The 22,988-nt window shown below is 44.1% G+C and overlaps 1 non-coding gene and 2 pseudogenes across 2 annotated transcripts in view; 2 read left to right on the top strand and 1 right to left on the bottom strand.

The window, feature by feature from the left end:
• Nucleotides 1–22,988, top strand: part of LOC100347036 (uncharacterized) — an 876,288-nt gene that overhangs the window by 33,506 nt on the left and 819,794 nt on the right. The window lies entirely within an intron of this gene.
• LOC100345795 (L-lactate dehydrogenase A chain pseudogene) lies at nt 5,318–7,006 on the top strand (annotated as a pseudogene). Its single transcript, XR_016223660.1, has one exon. The product of XR_016223660.1 is annotated as an L-lactate dehydrogenase A chain pseudogene (transcript).
• On the bottom strand, nt 13,495–15,179 carry LOC149121338 (transcription factor SOX-2-like; annotated as a pseudogene).

Genomic DNA, 22,988 nt, shown 5'->3' with positions numbered 1-22,988 from the left:
ACAGTAGATTTATAGTTTTGGGTATTGCATTTAAGTGTGTCATCAACTTTTAGTTGATTTTTGTATATGACATGGAAAAGAGACTAATTTCATTCTTCTATATTTGCATTTACAGTTTCCCCAAAACCATTTATCATGAGACTATCTTATCCACATTGTGCTTCCTTGATACGTCTGTCAAAAATAAGTTGACTTAAATCCTTGGATATTTTCTCTGGACTTTCCATCCTATTCCATTGGCCTATGTATCTGTTTCATGCTGGTGTCATACTGTTTAATTAAAATAGCTTTATAATATATTTTCAAGGGAGAAGTGTGATACCTTCAGTTTTGTTCTTTGGGCTCAAGATTACTATGACTATGTAGTATATTTTCTGGTCCCAAGGAAATTTTAGAATTTTTTTTTTATTTCTGAATAAAAGATTGTTTTTATTTTTATAGGAATTGAACTGAATGCATAGATTGCTTTGGGTCATATGCCTATTTTAATAATATTACTCCAATTTATTATGAGAGACTTTTAAAATTTATTTGTATCTTCTTTATTTCATCAATGTATTATAATTTTAGTGTATAAAATATTCACCTATGTGGATACATTATTTCCTAAAACATTATTTCTTCATGCTCCTATATATGGGATGATTTTCTTAGTTTCTTTCCCAGATAACATATTATTAGTCTGTAGAAACACTAATGATATTTATATTGATTTTAGAACTTGAGATTTCCTGAATTTATTTATTTTCTAACAGTTTTTTATTGGATTCATTATTATCACTGGCAAATAGAAACAATTTTACTTCTTCCTCTTATACAGATGATATTTTTGTTCTTGCCTAATAATTCTCTCTAGGATTTTCAGCATTACATGGAAAAGAAATGATAAGCATGGACATATTTGTATTATTTCTGATCTTAGACAAAAGACTTTTTAAACTTTTCATCAGTGACTTTAATGTTAGCTCTGCTTTTATTGTTTATGGTTTTTATTGTGTTGAGGTATGTTCTTTCTGTGACAACTTTTAGAGAGTTCCCATGAACAAATTTGAATTTTCACAAGTTGTTTTTCTGCATCTGCTCATATAGTGACAATTTTATGATTTTTATTCTTTATTATGATAATATTGTATCTCACACTTATTTTTAAATTTTAATTTAGAGTATGCAAATTTAATGTATTTCATATATATAGGTTTGGGAACATAGTGATACTTTCCATCCTACCATTCCTCCTGCCCATGGTCCCACTCTTCTTCCTCCTTCCATTCCTATTCCAATTATTTTTACTAAGATCTATTTACAGTTAACATTATAGTCACAGGATTAATCCAACAATTAAAAGTTCAAAAATTAGTATAAAAAAAAGTTCCTCAACAGTCAAGATAAGGGCTGTTAAAGATCATCACATATCAAAATCTCATTTTTGTTTTTAATTTGCATAGGAAAGCTGCAGAAGAAGACCCAAGTGCTTGGGCCTTGAACCCAGGCAGGAGACCTGGAAGAAGCACCTGCCTCCTAGCTTCAGCCTGGCCGAATCCCAGCCATTGTGGCCATTTAGGGAGTGAACCAGCAGAGAGAAGACATCTCTCTGTCTCTGTCTCTCTCCCTCTACTTAGCCTTACAAATAAATAATTATTTACAAAACCTGATATATGAAATAAAGGAAATCTAGTCCTTTATATAAATGGATAAAATTTATAAAGACTCTAATCCCACTTCAGAGTGCTTGGTTTGATTCGCAGCTGTTTCCAATGCCAGATTTTTGGTAACACAGATGTTGGGAGGCAGTGGTGATAACTCATGATATTGGGTTTCTGCCACTCATATGTGGGAAGACAGGAGTACATTCCCAGCTCTTGGATTCAGCCTTGACACAGCCCTGGTTACTGTGGGTATTTGGAGGAGTCAGTCAGTGGATAAGAGGTTTTCTTGTTTGTCTCTCCTGGCCTACCTGCCTCTCTTTATGTCTCTTTAACTCACACACACACATACGGACACACACAAACATATGTAATTTTTTTTGACAGGCAGAGTGGACAGTGAGAGAGACAGATTGAAAAGTCTTCCTTTTCCATTGGTTCACCCTCCAGTGGCCGCTGTGGCCAGTACACTGTGGCCAGCGCACCACGCTGATCTGAAGCCAGGAGCCAGGTGCTTCCTCCTGGTCTCCCATGTGGATGCAGGGCCCAAGGACTTGGGCCACCCTCCACTGCACTCCCAGGCCAGAGCAGAGAGCTGGACAGAAAGAGGGGTGCCTGGGACAGAATCTGGTGCCCCGACCAGGACTAGAACCTGGTGTGCCGGCGCTGCAGGCGGAGGATTAGCCTATTGAGCCGTGGCGCCAGCCACACATATGTAATTTTTAATATGACTATAATCAAGCAAAGCAACGACTAAAGAATATAACACGATATTGACCCATGTTTGAGTAATTCAATTGAAACTACTGTGAGTTGTTTAAAGTATGAATGAAGAACGGAATATCTGCCTGAAAATATAACTTAGGCAAAGTCTGCAACACAAACAACATATAGAGACTGACTAGAAGAAAAGTATACAGAGCCGTCTGAGAACCTGCAGCAGATTCTGTTCTCCAAAAATTCCTGGTCTGATCCATAAATGCAGTACAATCTCCCAAACTCTGTTTCAGCAATTCCCTAAAAACCTCATTGGTTGACTTGTATATTAGCAGTGGGTAACTCTCACCACTGCAGAATGTTGCATGTTTATTTGTAGGCTGATATTAACCACTTCTACTATATCATCTATACAACCAATAAAGACCATTTCAGACTTCATATCCCATAGGAATTTAGCAAATTCTAAATTCTGATTTTAATCCTATGTAACAAATATGTCTTTATTGTGGCATCAGAAGACCTGGAGACCAATATACAATCAGCTTTGATGGCTCTAATTTCTTATAACCATGGAAATTTTACCTTATCACATTTATTTGTTTCATTTTAACTTAAAGCCCTCATAAATCTCCTATAATATGATATAAAACAAAATAAGAAATAATCAATCAACTTACTGGAGATGTATTCATTTCCTTTGGTCTTGGAAACATGTAGAGGTTTCTACAACTATACCTGGAAGAGAAAGTAAATGCAGGGAATCATGAGAGAATTGGCCTGACTTGCTCCTAGAGTCTACTGTGCTAAGGAAAATCATGCAAATACAGAATAACCGACACCTTAGCTGGAGAAACAAAATAAAAATCAACCTCCCTGTGGAGAATTAGCGCTTTACAATTGAAAACAGGCAGAAGACTTTTTGAAAGAGCACACAAAATTAGAGTAATTGGCAGTGATTAAATCTAGTTACCCTTAGGTTAATGGGAATATCAACATATATGATACCAACACACTTTGAGAAGTATTTGCCTACTGGAGTTTACTTTATTAAATAGTGCTATTATGAAGAAACCTGGGACTTGCCTGTTGGAGATACAAGGTCTAGGTAAGAATCAGGACAAACCACCAGACTTGAGAAGGTTGAATACAGGTTAGACTACTGCTTGGGACAACCACATCCCATATGCAAATTCTTGGATTGTGTCCTTGCTACTACATACCTAAAATACATCATCTGAGATGATGGATAGGTACTTGGATTCCTGCTACCCTCATATGAGACCCAGATGGATTCCTGCCTCCTGGCTTCAGCCTGGAATAGCCCTGGCTGTTAGGACATTTGGCGAGTGATTTAACCAGCAGATGGAACACCTCTCTCTTCCCCTTTCTCATGCTCTGCCTTTCAAATAAATACTTTAAAAATTACAAATAAAATTACAACAAAAAGCCTCTGTTGATTTGTAATACATCCAATGCTAATATATTTTTGCTGAGTATGGAAAAATTTAATTGTATGCCAAATAGAATCAAGAGAACTTCACATAGATATTATCATGGGCATGATTCATGCCAACTATGTCAGCAAGGATGTCAGCAAGACTGCTGCCACTTAAACTGCTTGAACACCATGAGCATTGCCTTACAATTTCTATAAAGTAAATGCTTCTACTTAAATTCCATGGTATCTGACATCTATTAATCATTTGACATTTGTCAACAAACAATGTCCTAGAGCACACTTTGTTACATCTTTCTCATATGGTACAAAGAACCTGACAATTCCTGAGCCACCAGAAAGAACTATCAGGATACAGGGAGATTCAGCATTATCTCCAAATACAAAATGCAGTGAGAGGATAGGTTTCAAACAGTTCAAATTCTGGGAATAACAAAGGCAGAACAAAGCAATGGGAGTGTGTAATGGGGTGATATTTCAGATATGACAAGTTAGCCCTTCACTGAAAGTCACATCTCCAAGATCCCTCCGATAAGTTTCATTTCCTAGACCCTTGTCTATCTTTCTCATCTACTCACATCTTCCTTGCACTATCACTCGGGCTTTGGTAGCTTACAGATGAGGTGAGTTAGCATCACTCAATCTTGGTCACCCTGGACCACAGGATCAATAATTGCTTGGGCCATGAAAAGCTACGGCCTTTACCACTCTAGGACTCCTTTGCCTCTACTATGAAGCTCCAGGGAGAGGGTTTGGCCAGAAGAGTGGATCCTGAATCTTGGGGTCCAAGTCTCCATTCAGCATGAACATTTTGTTAGAAAGAAAACAGACTCATCATCCAGTACCCTAATTTTCCTCATAGAATCAACTGTCTTTGGACAATATATTTGGATAAACTTATTAAACTCAAACAAGGGTACTGGGAAGGCCACACATAGGAATGGACCAGAAGCTTCATTGACTGATGAGACATGACAAAACCCCACAAATTCAACTGCCTCATAGTAACAGATCTCATACACACTCTATAGTGATTTTGCTGGAAATTTGGGGGAATGTTTCACTCGTATTTGTAATGTCCTCATGCTCCAATGGATAAGCCAAAATGGCAAATGACTAAATCAGTTATAAACCTTGTATGACAGTTTGAAAATCCTTTATCAAAAGTGGTTGGTACCAGGAGCTGGAATTGTGGTGTGGTGAATACAACTGCCACCTGCAACACCAGTATCTCATATGGACAAGGGTTTGCATCCCAGAGGCTCCACTTCAATCCAACTCCCTGATAATGACCTAAGAAAAGCAATAGAAGATGGTCCAGGTGTTTGGGCTATTGCTAATCATGTGGGAGACTTAGCTGATGCTCTCGACTTTGGTCTGGCCCATCTCTGACTTTTTCAGCCTTCAGGCAAGTAAACCTTGGAAGATCTACCTGCCTTTCCCCAATACCACCTGTAACTTTTTCAAACAAAAAAGTATTTAAGACATACTTGAGTGCTGGAGCCGCTGCCGCCGAGCCCGGGTCCCATTACCGAGCGCCCCTCATGCCTGTCCGACATGCACTCCCGATTCCTTTTGGTTCCAGGTCCAAAATGGCAGCTCTCAAGGATCAGCTGATTCACAACCTTCTGAAGGAAGAACATGTCCCCCAAAATAAGATCACGGTTGTGGGGGTTGGTGCTGTGGGCATGGCCTGTGCCATCAGTATCTTAATGAAGGACTTGGTGGATGAACTTGCTCTTGTTGACGTAATGGAAGATAAACTGAAGGGAGAGATGATGGATCTCCAGCATGGCAGCCTTTTCCTTAGAACCCCCAAAATTGTCTCTGGCAAGGACTACAGTGTGACTGCCAACTCCAAGCTGGTGATCACCACGGCTGGGGCACGACAGCAAGAGGGAAAAAGCCGTCTGAACTTGGTCCAGTGTAACGTGAACATCTTCAAATTCATCATTCCCAATGTTGTCAAGTACAGCCCCAACTGCAAGTTGCTTATTGTCTCCAATCCAGTGGCTATCTGACCTATGTGGCCTGGAAGATAAGTGGCTTTCCCAAAAACTGTGTGATTGGAAGTGGTTGCAATCTGGATTCAGCCCGCTTCCGTTACCTGATGGGGGAAAGGCTGGGAGTTCACCTTCTGAGCTGTCACGGCTAGATCCTTGGCGAGCATGGAGATTCAAGTGTGCCTGTGTGGAGCGGCACGAATGTTTCTGGTGTCTCCCTGAAGACTGCACCCAGAGTTAGGCACCGATGCAGACAAGGAACAGTGAAAACAGGTTCACAAACAAGTGGTAGACAGTGCTTGTGAGGTGATCAAGCTGAAGGGATACACATCCTGGGCCATTGGATTGTCTGTGGCATATCTGGCAGAAAGCATAATGAAGAATCTCAGGAGGGTGCATCTGATTTCCACCATGATTAAGGGGCTCTATGGAATACAGGAGGATGTCTTCCTTAGTGTTCCTTGCGTCTTGGGACAAAACGGGATCTCAGACATTGTGAAGGTGACTCTGACCTCTGAAGAAGAGGCCCACTTGAAGAAGAGCGCGGACATGCTTTGGGGAATCCAAAAAGAGCTGCAGTTTTAAAGTCTTTGGATAATGTCCTACCACTTCACTGTCTAGGCTACAACAGGGTTTTAGTTGGAGGTTGTGCATGTGGTCCTTTTTAATCTGATCCATGATTAAAGCAGTGAGATCATGATGGCCTAGGGAGGGAAAAAACCATGTTTCCTAAAGTTAGAAATAGAATGGTTTACAAAATCCGACAGCTACATCCAGGTACTGGGTGACACTGACTTTGTGTCATCCTGAGCTGGTCAGCCTAAGATATAGTTCCCCACCTCTGAGGTGCCACTGCCTGTGTTGCACGAGCTCCAGTTGCCCTTCCAACTAGACGTGCATTTACTGTGTGCTACGTAACTTCTGGTCCCTTCACCAAACGTGCTTAGTCCAACTTTTTTTCCCAGTCAGTCATAACCTGGGATCCAATATTGTATAAACTCAATATTGCATGTCTTGTGCATAACTGTTCTAAAGGATCTTATTTTGTGTATTGTATGTATGAGTAGTGTACACTGCACATAATGTAAAAAGAAATATCTACATATAGCAATGCAACCAGCTATCCATGTGTCATACCACCTAAATCACTAAATAAACCTTGAACAGTGAAAAAAAAAAAGAAATACTTGAGGAGCTGGCACTATGGCTTAGCAGGTAAAGCTGCCGCCTGCAGTGCCAGCATCCCATTATGGATGCCGGTTCAAGATCCGGCCACTACACTTCTGATCCAGCTCTCTGCTATGGCCTGGGAAAGGAGTAGAAGATAGTCCAAGTCCTTGTGCCCCTGCACCCACATGGGAGACCCAGAAGAAGCTTCTGGCTCAGCTGGAAGAAGCTCCTGGCTCCTGGCTTCTGATCGGCTAAGCTCTGGCCATTGCAGCCATCTGGGGATTGAACCAGCCAATGGAAGACCTTCCTCTCTCTCTCTCTCTCTCTCTCTCTCTCTCTCTCTCTCTGCCTCTCCTTCTCTCTATATAACTCTTGCAAATAAAATAAATAAATCTTAAAAAAGAAGTATTTGTAGGTTTTCCTGCTGTGACTAAATGAAAAAGCAGGACTGGGCTTAGAGGGTTACAGCAACACACGGTGAAGGGGAAAGCAATAATGGATCCTAGGATGCTAAGTCACTAACTGAAAAGTGGTGAGCAGGTTCATCCACAGAAGACTTTGCACAGCTTGGAGAACCATGAGGTTTAATGGAGATCCAGAACTAAGCTACTTGTAGATTTTACATGTTGTTGCTGTTATAACTCTTTTGTAAAATAGTTATGCCTCAGCCACTGATCTAATGAAAGTCTGAAATAAGCAGCATAACTCTAATCACTGTTATGAAATTAGTCTAGCTTCCTTCCATTATACCCTGAAACTTTATGAACAAAAATGGAAAAAAAGCTTGTGAATCTAAAATAGGAAATCCTTGGTAGGCAGGTATTATATCAATATTTGTCTTTTTTTTGACAGGCAGAGTTAGACAGTGAGAGATAGAGACAGAGAGAAAGGTTTTCCTTCCATTGGTTTACTCCCCAAATGGCTGCCACGGCTGGCACGCTGCACTGATCTGAAGCCAGGAGCCAGGTGTTTCCTCCTGGTCTCCTATGTGGGTGCAGGGCCCAAGCACTTGGGCCATCCTCCACTGCACTCCCGGACCACAGCAGAGAGCTGGAATGGAAGAGGAGCAACTGGGACAGAACCGGGGCCCCAACAAGCACTAGAACCTGGAGTGTGGAGGATTAGCCTAGTGAGCCATGGCACCAGCCAATATTTGTCTTTGAATGTGAGTGGGTTTCTTAAAAAAACTTTTGAAAATGTTCACTCATTAAAATACATATTGTTATATTTTCATTACATCCAGAAGATAAATTTTATTTTTAACTTGCACTTTTTTAATGCTTTTTAGTAAACAAAATTCTCATAACTAGGTTAATTAAAAGTTGGAGAAATTTAGATAAATGTAGTTATTCCCATTGGCCCTTCTTTTTTAGGGTGAAAAAGCAAATTTTTGTGTACCTGATTACCATTTTATGAAACAAAAATGCAATTTGGGCATAAAGACTTCTTAGTAGTTGTATTATGCTACATGTAGGGAGGATAAAACTATGAATAGTTGTTACAAGGGACAAGGTGTAAGTCATAAACATCTAAAGAAAGAAATATATATACTTAACACTGTGAAATCACTCACCAATAAAGAGTTGAAAAAGGAAATTAGCTTTTTGTTTAAAAGTAAGTATTTTTTTAAAAGATGATTTCTGAAGATATTGATAAACACCAAGAGTTAACACAATAACTTCATGAAAAAATAACTTCCATCAATCTACATACACATAAAAATATTCAAATAAGAATTTTAGTCTTCTGGCACATTATCAGTGTACAACTTTGTACAAAAGGATTTATAAATATACCTTTATATGAATGCATACAAAGATATACATAAACATATAAATAGGCTATAATCTCAATCTTTTACCTATAAGTTTAAAGAAACTTATAGGTAAAAAATTTATCAGTATAATAAACAAGCAATACATGTGATATTCATCTTATAATAACTTAATAAGGAGTTAAAAATAATATCTATTATCTAATATACATAGTTATATTTCTAATTATTATACCTAGTGCAACTAAATATTTGTATTAATTCCTATAGTTAACCAAAGGAACCAACTTGTTTCTTCAGACACAGAAGACAACTACAAAACAAGAAATAATGTTGAGACCCATGATTGTGGTGTGAGAGATAAAGCTGTTGCCAGTGATCCCTACAACCCACATGGGTGCTGGTTTGTGTCCCAGTGGCTCCACTTCTGATCCAACTTCCAGCTAATGCACTGGATAAAACAGAGGAAGACGGTTCCAGTGCTTGGGCCCCTGCTACCCATGGGGGAACCTGGCTCCTGGCTTTGGCCCAGTCAGTTCCTGACTATTGTGGCCATCAGGGGAATGAGCCAGTGGATGGAGTATCTCTCTGTCTCCGTGTCTGTCTTCCTCTGTCTGTGTAACTCTTTCAAATAAATAAACTCAATTTTTTTGACAGAGTTAGACAGTGAGAGAGAGAGACAGAAAGGTCTTCCTTCTGTTGGTTCACCCCCAAAATGGCCGCTACAGCCCGCGAGCTGTGCCGATCTGAAGTTAGGAGCCAGGTGCTTCCTCCTGGTCTCCCATGTGGGTGCAGGGCCCAAGCACTTGGGCCATCCTCCACTGCACTCCCGGGCCACAGCAGAGAGCTGACTGGAAAAGAGCAACCGGGACAGAACCAGCGCCCCAACCAGCACTAGAACCCAGAGTGCTGGCGCCGCAGACGTAGGATAAGCCTAGTGAGCCACAGCGTGGGCCTAAACTCAACTTTTTTTAAAAAAAGAATAATTAAGCTATCTTTACTCCATAAACAACTATTTAATATTATTTAAACACTTTTAGGAGATTATATATGTATATCCTCCAAAAACATTTAAAATATATATGGATGTATATATAAAATAATTTATAACGGTATATACCTACATATAAATATATGAAAACGCTAGATATATTATATTCCCAAAAGCTTTTGCAGCCACGTCTCTCTCCTTAGAAGCCCAAGGCCGTCCTGTGATGAACACGGGTTTCCCTCGAGGTCCCAGCAGAGAATCTCAGGGCGCCTCCAGCTGCCCAGCTCACAATGACTGTAACCTAGCAACGCCCTTAAACACAAGTGCGCAAGCGCATCTCCAGAGGGCAGTCACTGCGCCTGCGCACAGAAGTCCGGCGGCCAAGTGTGCTAAGTGCGCATGTGCATGATTCCCACCTGGTAAAACTGAGGGATTAGATGGTTTACAGATGTTGGTGGACTTGACCGAGTGTTGGGGTCATTGTGGGGACCAAACACTGGAGCCTGTGGAAGCCGTCTGCACCGCCCAGGACTCAGGGGCGTGGGATTTCAGGATGCTGAAGGCCTCGTCCGGAGTAGACGCCCTTAAAATCCCTCTCCACAGCTCCTGCTCCTCAGTTTATGCTCCCGCCACGTCCCCCTGAGTCCTGGGCGGCTGCAGTGGGAATTTAACAGATGCGAAGACAAAGTTGTGCTCTGTGATTTCAGAAACTGGCACATGTGCCATCTAGGTCAATCTTAAGAAATCAAAGCAGGCCTTCCAGAAAAAATGTCTTCAGGCCTCTTGCATTTGCCCAGCCTTTACATTTTCTTTACTTTTAGTTTTTACTGTTATTTCCCTTAATTGGATTCTTTAGGTCGATCCATGCATTATTTTGAAACATGGTGTTGTATTTATAAACTTTCTAAAATGAATGTTCACTTGTCCCAAACAGTTCATGATTTGACGGTATGTTAAAATGCCCCATTTTTTACTTGAAATTCCCTTTTTTCCCGTTTCTGGCTTTTTCATTGTGCCCAATTAAATGTTCTGTTTTGTATTCTTTTTTCCTGATCCATGCATTCTTTATTCCATTACCAGCCCCTGTGCCCCATTAAAACAACAGTAGACAACCCAGCAATCACTACAGTCCAGTTGCACCACGATCCGAGGCTTACAGTGCTTTAACGCTTTTAACTTTGAGGGAAAAAAGGAGAAACAAGAGAAATACCCGTATCCGATACAACCCATACCAGCATCCGATACAAGTCATACAGCAATTTAAGCATCTTGCACACCTGATGCCCAGAAGGGCTCCACCCCCGGGGTCAGCGCTCACACACGGCCAGGCCGTGAGAGAGGCCGAGGACCTCATGCTCACCCCAGAACGACCCACAGGTGAGAGGAGACCGGAAATCCCCTCGGTGCTGGGATGGCCAGGAAGCGGTCAGTCTTCCTGGGGTCCGGACAGGCCACGCGCAGAGCGGACGCCAGGGGGCAGCAGAGGACGAGCGCGCGCGGCCCCGCGAGGCCGAGTCCCCCGCGACCGCAGTCCCGGGCTCTGCCTGCAGAGGACGAAGTTCTCGGGACTGGGGCCCTGCCCAGGGCGCAGTACCTGCGGGTCTGCAGGGCGGTTCTGGGGGGCTGGCCGGGCTCAAGCCGTAGACCGAGGAATCCCATACGCTGCATCTGATGCGCGAGCCGAGGCCCACATGGAAGCTGACATCTGGCCCTGGTCCCCCGCGTCCCCGTGGGAGAAGAGCCGCGCGCAGCGGCTGCAGGGCGGGCGGGCCACCAACCTGCAGCCCCGCGGGTCGTGCCTGGCCGGGGGCGCGAAGAACACCTCGGCCGCGTCCACCTCGCGCTGCCGGTGCCGCCAGTCGCGCGCGCGCTCGCTCGGTGCAGGCTGCAAACTCTGGGATCTGCGCCGGGCCCTCCTTAGTCTGCAGAGGCAGGGGCTGGAGCCGCGGCGGCCGCTCAGGCCGGTGACCCTGGGCCGCGCCGCTCGTGCACAAGCTCGGCGTAGGTGGGTTTGGCGGCAGGAAGGCCGGCTTGGCGGAGCTGATGCTCGGGCAGGGAGGGCAGTAGAAGAGTCGCCGCAGTTCTCCTAGCGAGATGCCCATTCATCCTGGGGCCTGGCATCAGGGCGGTCTGGCGCCTGCCGCTGCAGGACAAGCAGGGCACAGGGCGAGAGGCAGGGAGGCGGCCCGAGCGTGCGTGAAGGGCAGTGCAGCCCTCCCAGACTGCATCAGACGGAGGCGCCGTCCCGGATGGTCAGTGCTCCAACTCGGTACTCTAGGGGCGGTCATTGTGGCCTTGCCGGGAAAGCCGTGGCCTATCACGCTGCATCCCATGGGGCGCCGGTCTGTGTCCCTGCTGCTCCACTTCCGATTCAGCTCCCGGCTGATGTCCTGGGAAAAGCAGCGGACATGGTCCACGTGCGTAGCCCCTGCCACCACGAAGGAGACCCGAATGAAGCTCCCGGCTCCTGGCTGCCTCCAGGCTGGGCCCTGAACATTGTGGCCATCTGGGGAGTGAACCGGTGGATGGAAGATTCTCTCTCTCTCTCTCTCTCTCCCCCCCTCCCACCCTTCCTCATTCTCTCCCTCCCTCCCTCCCTCCCTCCCACCACCCTTTTGCTCTACTTCTCCCTCCTTCCCTCCCTCCCTCATTGTAACTCAGTGTTTCAAATGAGTACTAAAATGTTTGCTTATCTACAAAACATGCAGTGCACTGGAATGAGTGTTTGGAACACTGGTTTAGATGACATGGATGCCCTCAGCCCATACAGGACTCCCTGGGGTCCTGGATCGAGTCCAGGCTCCTGTTTTCTTCCTGGACCACATCCCATTTGTGGCTGGCACTTGGGGAGTGGGCCAGTGACAAGATGATCTCTTTCTGTGTCTGTCACTCTCTGCTGCTAAAATAAAATGAAAGGATAGAACATGTTAACATTTAAAAGTCTGCTACAGTTAGAAAGCTTTCACCTGTATTTTTCTCTTTCAGGATTCTCTTGGCAATATTGATTATTATTTGAGATGAATTTTAAGTCTATGCAAATTGTTTATTCTATACAAATTTAATGAAAATGTTTTGAGATTTTATTTATTTTAAAGATTTATTTTTCAAACTCATAGAGAGAGAAAGAGACAGAGAGAGCGAGCTTCCAACTGCTGGTGCACCACCCAGATTGGACAATGGCCAGCAATGGGCCAGGTGGAAGCCAGGAGCCAGAAGCTTCATCGAGGTCTCACACATGGGTAGCAGGGGCCCAAACACTTGGACCATCATCCACTGCTTTCTCAGGCCACTGAGCAGGGAGCTGGATCAGATGTGGAACAGCTAAGACTCGAACCAACTCCCACATGGGACGCTGGTGTTGTAGCTGGTGGCTTTATCTGCTGTGCCACAACACCATCCCCAGGCTCTGAGATTTTGATTGTGATTGAGTCAAGAGCAGTATTTTAGCTGAAAATCGACTGGCTCCCTCTATCCAGACAAATGTCTCCATCTTTGTCCTGTTTCTTAAAAACTGTTTGGGAGGCAGGGAGCAATTTGGAAGGAGTGGGTGCTCGTGGGTTTTCAGTTGCAGACATTTTTGCCCCATTAATAACTGGGGAAGAGCGAAGTTGTTAGAATTGCCTCATGGAAGACTTCAGCTAGACACGGAGGGGCCTTCCAGGTGATCAGGCTCTATATGATCCATGGAATATATTGATTAGGAACATCGACTCCGGGACAGGCATTGGGCCTAGTCATCAACATGCCGTATTCCAGGGCTTCCTGGAGTGGGAGACAGAGGCAACCACAGGGCTGGAGCTGGCCTTGGACTTGACCCCCAAGCCCTTGGAGCCTAGCACCATGCCGGAGTGCCCTGCTGCGAGTAGGACGTGCTGTAGGTGGGAGAGCCCTCCATGCATGTCCTGGAACTGCTCCTGGAGTTGTACTGCAGCGCGCTCACATCGCAAGCTGCCTGGGCTGCATCTAGGCGGTGCCTGGAGCTGCAGGCAGCCCAGCGGGTCCTGCATTGCGCTGTAGCTGTCCACGCGCTGGTTTGCGCCTGCGCTCAGGCCGGCACCCGCCCCCCACCCCGCTCACCTGCTGTGGCCGCTGGGTCCAGCAGCCTGCCAGGCAGCGTGCACTGATCCTTCTTCCTGAGCGTCTGGGTTTTTCACCGGGGCCGAAATTTATAACCCTGTGCTCCTCCACGTGCAGCGCTCGCATCCGCTCGGCCTCGTCGGTGAACGCCCGCTTCTCCGTCTCCCACAAGGGTTTCCACTCGGCGCCCAGGCGCTTGCTGATCTCCGAGTTGTGCATCGCGGGGTTCTCCTGGGCCATCTTGCACCGCTGACCGCAGGAAGGTGTTCATGGGCCGCCTGACGCGATCTGGACTGTTGTGGTTGTCGCCTCCCCCCCCCCCCCCCCCCCCCGCGCCCTGAAGTCTGCCGCGGGCCCCGCGGCTCGGCTCTGTCTCCATCCTGCTGTACCTGCGGGCGCTGTGTGTGCGCGGGCCCGGAGGCTCCGGCTCCGTCTCGTTCCTGTTGCACCTGTGGGCGCTGTGCGCGGGCCTGGCCCGACCCTTGGTGGCTGGGACTCGGGGTCTGCGGGCGGGGCGAGAGGAGGAGGGGAAGGGGCAGAGGTGCTGTGAGCACCTCCTCGGGGCTTCCCCAGGAGACCAGATGAGGAGAGATTTGGGGAAGAGAGAGAGGGACTGAGAGACTGGAATAGGGATCAAAAAGCAGCGCTTCCCTCTGTCTCCAGCAGGTGCCACCGCCACCACCACCAACTGTCGTTGTTATTATTATTATTATCATTATTACTGGAAAGGCTTTTCGTTCTCTTCTTTCTCTCGGTCTCAGTCTTAAAGAGGCAGCAAACTACTTTCCCCTTTTGCAAACACTCTCTTCTATGCCTTGACAACTCCTGATACATTTTGGAACAGGCTAATAAACAACCATCTTCTATTGTCGTTATGTTTGTTTATATATAACAGGAAGAATCTGTGAGGCTTGAATCGGCAAAGGTTCATACCTCTGGGGATGGAGGCATACATAAGTCTCAACTAGTGTCCTGATTCCCAGTGCTGTCTCTGCCCGTGGCATCTGCTTTCTTTACTCTCATCTACCCAGACTAAGAGGGCTTGTCTGCCTCTGACCAGTGGTTTGCGCTTTGGCCAAACCATGGAGATAGAAAATTCACCATCTTTCGGTTCTCATGGGGTTTTCTGTGGATAACACGAATATTTTTCAACCTGAACACCTGCTTCGGTCACGTTTTTCAGCACGGCGCTGTGTGCGCTCGTCCTCTGCTGCCCTCTGGCGTCCGCTCTGCGCGTGGCCTGTCTGGACTCCAGGAAGACTGACTGCTTCCTGGCTGTCCCAGCACCGAGAGGATTTCTGAAGTCTCTCACCTGCTGGTCCTTTGGGGGCGAAGCTGAGGTCATCGGCCTCTCTCTGAGCGCTGACCCCAAGAGTGGAGCCCTTTTGGGGCATCAGATTGTAAAATGCTTAGAATTGCTCTAATACTTGTATTGTTTTGAAAACTTTTATTTAATAGATATAAATTTCGGAAGTACAACTTTTGGATTATAGCGGTTTTTTTTCCTCCATAACCACCCTCCCGCCCACAAACCATCCCATCTCCTACTTCCTCTCCCATCCCATTCTTCGTTAAGATTCATTTTTAATTATCTTTATACACAGATCAACTTAGTATATATACTAAGTAAAGATTCCAACAGTTTATACCCACATAGACACACAAAGTGTAAAGTACTGTTTGAAGACATTTTTTACCGTTAATTCTCAAAGTACAACACATTAAGGACAGAGATCCTACATGGGGAGTAACTGCAGAGTGACTCCCGTTGTTGATTGAACAATTGACACTCTTGTTTGTAATGGTTGTGGGTATGGGTTGGGGGTTTCTTTGTCTTGATTTCTCCTTTTTTTCCTCAAAATTAAAAGCTTTAAAGCACCATAAGCCTCGGATCGTGGTGCAACTGGACTGTAGTGATTGCTGGATTGCCTACTGTTGTTTTAATGGGGCACAGGGGCTGGTAATGGAATAAAGAATGCATGGATCAGGAAAAACAAGAATAAAAAGCAGAACATTTGATGGAACACAATGAAAAAGCCAGAAACGGGAAAAAAGGGAATTTCAAGTAAAACAATGGGGCATCTTAACATACCATCAAATCACGAACTGTTTGTGGGACAAGTGAACATTCATTTTAGAAAGTTTATAAATATTACACCATGTTTCAAAATAATGCATGGATAGACTAAAAATCCAATTAAGGGAAATAACAGTAAAAACTAAAAGTAAAGAAAATGTAAAGGCTGGGCAAATGCAAGAGGCCTGAAGACATTTTTTCTGAAAGGCCTGCTTTGATTTCTTAAGATTGACCTAGATGGCACATGTGCCAGTTTCTGAAATCACAGAGCACAACTTTGTCTTCGCATCTGTTAAATTCCCACTGCAGCCGCCCAGGACTCAGAGGGACGTGGCGGGAGCATAAACTGAGGAGCAGGAGCTGTGGAGAGGGATTTAAGGGCGTCTACTCCTGACAAGGTCTTCAGCATCCTGAAACCCCAGGCCACCTGAGCCCTGGTCAGTGCAGCACGAGTGTTTTATTCCCACAATGACCCCAACACTCGGTCAAGTCCACCAGCATCTACTACCCTCTGGAGGCGCGCTTGCGCACTTGTGTTTAAGGGCGTTGCTAGGTTACAGTTATTGTGAGCTGGGCGGCTGGAGGCGCCCTGAGATTCTCTGCTGGGACCTCGAGGGAAACCCGTGTTCATCACAGGACGGCCTTGGGCTTCCAGGGAGAGAGGAGTGGCTGCAAAAGCTTTTGGGAATATAATATATCTAGTGTTTTCATATATATTTATATATAGGTACATACCATTATAAATTTATTTTATTTATATATACATCCATATATATTTTAAATGTTTTGGAAGATATATATATATATCCTTAAAGTGTTTAAATAATATTAAATAGTTATTCATGGAGTAAAAATAGCTAAGTCTTTCTTTTTTTGAAAAAATTGAGTTTATTTATTTGAAAGAGTTACACAGAGGAAGACACAGAGACAGAGAGGTACTCCATCCACTAGCTCATTCCCCAGATGGCCACAAACTGACTGGGCCAAAGCCAGGAGCCAGGTTCCCCCATGGGTAGCAGGGGCCCAAGCACTTTGGCCATTTTCTTCTGGGTTACCCAGGGCATTAGCTGGAAGTTGGGTCAGAAGTGGAGCCACTGGGACACAAACTGGCACCCATATGGAATATTAGGATCACTGGCAGCAGCTTTATCTGCCACACCATTAGTTATCACAAAAATTTGTTTTTTCACCCTAAAAAAGGGCAAGAGGAATAATTACATTTATCTAAGTTTCTACAGCTGTTAATTAACCTAGTTATGAGTATTTTGTTTACCAAACTTAGCATTAAAATAACATGACAAGTTAAAAATATAATCTGTCTTCTGGATATAATGAAAGTGTAAGAATATGTCTTTTGCCGGCGCCGTGGCTCAATAGGCTAATCCTCCACCTTGCGGCGCCGGCACACCGGGTTCTAGTCCCGGTTGGGGCGCCGGATTCTGTCCCGGTTGCCCCTCTTCCAGGCCAGCTCTCTGCTATGGCCAGGGAGTGCAGTGGAGGATGGCCCAGGTGCTTGGGCCCTGCACCCCATGGGAGACCAGGAAAAGCACCTGGCTCCTGGCTCCTGCCAGGATCAGCGCGGTGCGCCGGCTGCAGCGGCGGCCATTGGAGGGTGAACCAACGGCAAAGGAAGACCTTTCTCTCTCTGTCTCTCTCTCTCACTGTCCACTCTGCCTGTCAAAAAAAAAAAAAAAAAAAAAAAAAAGAATATGTCTTTTAATGAGTGAATATTTTTAAGGGTTTTTAAAGAAACATTCTAATATTCAAAGACAAATATTGATATAATACCTGCCTACCAAGGATTTCCTATTTTAGATTCACAAGCTTTTTTTCCATTTTTGTTCATAAAGTTTCAGGATAGAATGGAAGGAAACTAGACTAATTTCATAACAGTGATTAGAGTTATGCTGCTTATTTCAGACTTTCATTAGATCAGTGGCTGAGGCATAACTATTTTACATAAGAGTTATAACAGCAACAACATGTGAAATCTACAAGTAGCTTAGTTCTGGATCTCCATTAAACTTCATGGTTCTCCATGCTGTGCAGAGTCTTCTGTGGATGAACCTGCTCACCACTTTTCAGTTAGTGACTTAGCATCCTAGGATCCATTATTGCTTTCCCCTTCACCCTGTGCTGCTGTAACCCTCTAAGCCCAGTCCTGCTTAGAGGACAGCAGGAAAACCTACAATTGCTTACTTATTTTTTTTTAAATTTATTTATTTTATTTGAAAGAGTTACACAAAGAGAAGGAGAGGCAGAGCGAGAGAGAGAGAGAGAGAAAGAGAGAGAGGGAGAGAGAGAGAGAGAGAGAGAGAGAGGTGGCTTTCCATCCCTTGGTTCAATCCCCAGATGGCTGCAACGGCCAGAGCTGAGCCACTCCGAAGCCAGGAGCCAGGATCCAGGATCCAGGAGCTTTTTCCGGGTCTCCCACGTGGGTGCAGGGGCCCAAGGACTTGGGCCATCTCCTGCTGCTTTCCAGGGCATAGAAGAGAGCTGGATTGGAAGTGGACAAGCCGGGTCTCGAACCGGCACCCATATGGGATACCGGCACTGCGCTATGCCACAGTACCAGATCTTAAAGTATTTTTATTTTTGACAGGCAGAGTTAGACAGTGAGAGTGAGAGACAGAGAGAAAGGTCTTCCTTCCATTGGTTTACTCCCCAAATGGCCGCTACGGCCAGTGCGCTGCGGCTGGCGCACTGCGCTGATCCAAAGCCAGGAGCCAGGTACTTCCTCCTGGTCTCCCATGCAGGTGCAGGGCCCAAACACTTCAGCCATCCTCCACTGCCTTCCTGGGCCACAGCAGAGAGCTGGACTGGAAGATGAGCAACCAGGACAGAATCCGGTGCCCCAACCAGGACTAGAACCCCGGGTGCTGGTGCCGCAGGTGGAGGATTAGCCTAGTGAGCCACGGCGCCAGCCCAAGTATTTCTTAAAGTTTTATTTATTTGAAAAAGTTACAGGTGGTGTTGGGAGAAGGCAAGAAGATCTTCCATCTGCTGGTTTACTCCTCTGATGGCTGCAAAAGTCAGAGATGGGCCAAACCAAACCACTGGACCATCTTCTATTGCTTTTCTTAGGCCATTATCAGGGAGTTGGATTGAAGTGGAGCCTCTGGGATGCAAACCTTTGTCCATATGAGATACTGGTGTTGCAGGTGGCAGTTGTATTCACCACACCACAATTCCAGCTCCTGGTACCAACCACTTTTGATAAAGGATTTTCAAACTGTCATACAAGGTTTATAACTGATTTAGTCATTTGCCATTTTTGGCTTATAGATTTGAAACAAGTGGACATTACAAATACAAGTGAAACATGCCCAAATTTCCAGCAAAATCACTATACATTGTGTATGAGGTCTCTTACTATGAAGAAGTTGAATTTGTGGGGTCTTGAGTTTAAAGCAGTTTATCCAAATATATTGTCCAAAGACAGTTGATTCTATGTGGGAGATTAGGGTACTGGGTGATGAGTCTGTTTTCTTTCTAATAAAATGTTCATGCTGAATGGAGACTTGGACCCCATGATTCAGGATCTACCCTTCTGACCAAACCCTCTCCCTGGTGTTTTACAGTAGAGGCAAAGGTGTCCTAGAGTGGTAAAGGCCCTAACTTTTCATGGCCCAAGCAATTATTGATCCTGTGGTCCAGGGTGACCAAGATTGAGTGATGCTAACTCACCTCATCTGTAAGCTACCCAAGCCTGAGTGATAGTGCAAGTTTTATATAAACTTTGAGAAGGAAGATGTGAGTAGTTGAGAAAGATAGGCATGGGCCTAGGAAATGATACTTATTGGAGGGATCTTGGAGATGTGACTTTCAGTGAAGGGCTAATTTGCCATATCTGAAATAGCACTCCCTTACACACTCCCGTTGCTTTGTTCTGCCTTTGTTATTCCCAGAATTTGAACTGTTTGAAACCTATCCTCTCTGCATTTTGTATTTGGAGATAATGCTGAATCTCCCTGTATCCTGATAGTTTTTTTTGGTGGCTCAGGAATTGTCAGGATCTCTGTACCATATAAGAAAGATGAAACAAAATGTGCTCTAGGACATTGTCTGTTGACAAATGTCAAATGATTAATAGATGTCAGATACCATGGCATTTTAAGTAGAAGCATTTACTTTACAGAAATTGGAAACCAATGCTCATGATGTTCAAGCAGTTTAAGTGGCAGTGGTCTTGCTGACATCCCTGCTGACATAGTCGGCATGAATCATGCCTTTGGAAATATCTATGTGAAGTTCTCTTGATTGTATTTGGCATACTATTAAATTTTCCCATACTCATCAAAGTGTATCAGCATTTGATGTATTACAAATCAGCAGAGGCTTTTTGTTGTAATTTTAATTGTAATTTTTAAAACATTTATTTGAAAGGCAGAGCATGAGAGAAGGGGAGAGAAAGATGTTCCCTCTGCTGGTTAATTCACTCGCCAAATGTCGCTAACAGCCAGGGCTATTCCAGGCTGAAACCAGGAGGCAGGAATCCATCTGGGTCTCATATGAGGGTAGCAGGAATCCAAGTACGTATCCATCATCTCAGATGATGTATTTTAAGTATGTAATAGCAAGCAATAACAATCTAAGAATGTGCATATGGGATATGGTTGTCCCAAGCAGTAGTCTAGCCTGTATTCGACCTTCTCAAGTCTGGTGGTTTGTCATGATTTTTGCCTAGGCCTTGTATCTCCAACAGGCAAGTCCCAGATTTCTTCATAATATAACAATTTAATAAACTCCAGTAGGCAAATACTTTTCAAAGTGTGTTGGTATCATATATATTGATGTTTTCATTAACCTAAGGATAACTAGATTTAATCACTGTCAATTAAATTCCCTGTAGTATGATGGCTGGATCATATTGTAGATCCATTTTCAGATTTCTGACGAATCTCCATACTGTCTAGCATAATGGTGGTTCTACTTTACATTCCCATCCATAGTGTATTAGGGTACCTTTTCCCCACATTCTCTCTAGCATTTGTCATTTTTGATATTTGGATGATCATTCTAACTGGGGTGAGATGAAACCTCATTGTTTTGTTTCCATTTCCCTGATGGCTAGTCATCCTGAGCATCTTTTCCTGTGCCCGTTGGCCATTTATATTTCATCTTTTGAAAAATGTCTGCTCATATCCTTAGCCCATTTTTTACATATTTATTTATTTATTTGAAAGGCAAAGTAACACAGTGAAAAGGAGACAGAGAGATCTTCCCTTTAGTGGTCCTCTCCCCAGATGGCTGCATTGCAGGGCTGGGCCAGGCTGAAGCCAGGAGCTTCGTCCAGTTCTGCTATGTAGTTGCAGGGGCCCAAGGAATCTCCCAGGCACATTAGCAGGGAGCTGGATCAGAAATGGAGCAGGTATGACTTGAACTGGTGCCCATAAAGGGATACTGGCCTTCAGGTAGTGGTTTACACACTGTGCCCACTTAGCCATTTCTTAACTGGGCTATTGGTTGTGTTGTGGAGTTATCTGACTGGCATCATAAACACTAGGTTAAATGTCTCTCCTCTTTTAAATTTTTTCTCAACAATTATATTTGATCTACTGAGAATTCTTTTCTGTTTATGTCATGACCTCACTGATTGTTTCTTTTTCGTCTTGAATTCTTTGACTGTTTTCTCACCATCATCCATCCAAACATTATAGGTGCTTTCCCATTTACCCCATCCTGAAATTATTAATCTGTCTGGCCCTCTGTGGTCTGATAGTCCTGTTTCCCATACTTACTTCTATCCAGCATTACTATAAGCTGGCTTTGGCCAAATCATCAAGATGGGGCTTTTTTCCAATCTTTTCTGTTTGCCATGTCTAGCTTCACCTTGGTGTCAAATCCTGCTACTTCTGTTTTTTTTTTTTGTTTTGTTTTGTTTTGTTTTGTTTTTCTCTTAAATTTTTAAGCCAATATTTGAATGCAGTGTTTAAAAAGATGAGGAAAAGGGAAGTATTATATTTTTATTATACCTATAAAGATTTTAGTTTTTTAAAGATTTTATTTTGAAAGAGTTACAGAGAGAGTAGAGAGAGAGAGAGAGAGAGAGAGGTCTTCAATCTGCTGGTTCACTCCCCAAGGGGCTGCAACAGCCAGAGTTGAGCTGATCTGAAGCCAGGAGCCAGGAGTTTCTTCAGGGTCTCCCTCGTGGGTGCAGATGCCCAAGGACTTGGGCCATCTTCTACTGCTATCTCAGGCCATAGCAGAGAGCTGGATCAGAAGAGGAGCAGCTGGGACTAGAACCAGTACCCATATGGGATGCCAGAGCTTCAGGTCAGGGCTTTAACCCACTGCGCCACAGCGTTGGCCCCAGGTGATACTCTTAATTCAATAAATCTATAGCAGGCTATTTTTTAAATTGATAATTTTGTATGGCCTACAAATAATGTTAAAATATCCAAATGGATTTTGGTAGGACACAGGTTCCCAACTTCTGCTCATGCAAGTATTCATCTTATTTCATTTTACTTGAGCATGGAGAACTTCTTTAGCATTTTATAGCGTCTGCTGGTGGTTATCTTCATATTTTGTTGTTTAAAAAATGTATTTTTTCCACTACACAATTAATGTTCATTTTTTTGTTTACTTAAGAGACACAGAGGTCTTCTATCTGATAGTACACTCCCCAAATGCCTGCAAACGCTTGAGCAGGGGCCAGGCCAAAGCCAGGAACCTGGAACTCTATCCTCTGTGGGTATCTGGAACCCAACTACTTGAGCTGTTATCTGCTGCCTTCCTGGGTGAGCATTAACATGAAGCTAAATCAGAAGCAGGGGTAGCTATACTGATATATGAGCATACCAAGAAGCAGCTTATCCCAATGAGCCAAAATGTTCCCCTTATATTTTACAGTATTTACATTACATATAGAATCCGGGTTGGGAGAACATTTTCTCTGAGTACGCTGATGATTTCTTTCCATTGTTTCTGTGGAGAAGTCAGCCATCATTCATGGATGGCTATAACTCAGTATGCCATAGGTTGTTCTTTCATTACATTCAGGATCTTTTCTTTGTATTTGGATTCCTTCAGTTTGTTATTTGCCTAGAATAGTTTTATATCTGTGCTGATTAG

The sequence above is a fragment of the Oryctolagus cuniculus genome, chromosome 17 (assembly GCF_051225735.1).
Source record: "Oryctolagus cuniculus isolate XC-2025 breed Fujian yellow rabbit chromosome 17, ASM5122573v1, whole genome shotgun sequence".
Classification (NCBI taxonomy): domain Eukaryota; kingdom Metazoa; phylum Chordata; class Mammalia; order Lagomorpha; family Leporidae; genus Oryctolagus; species Oryctolagus cuniculus.
Note: the sequence above shows the minus strand (reverse complement) of the source record. Positions and strands in the feature narration are given on the sequence as shown.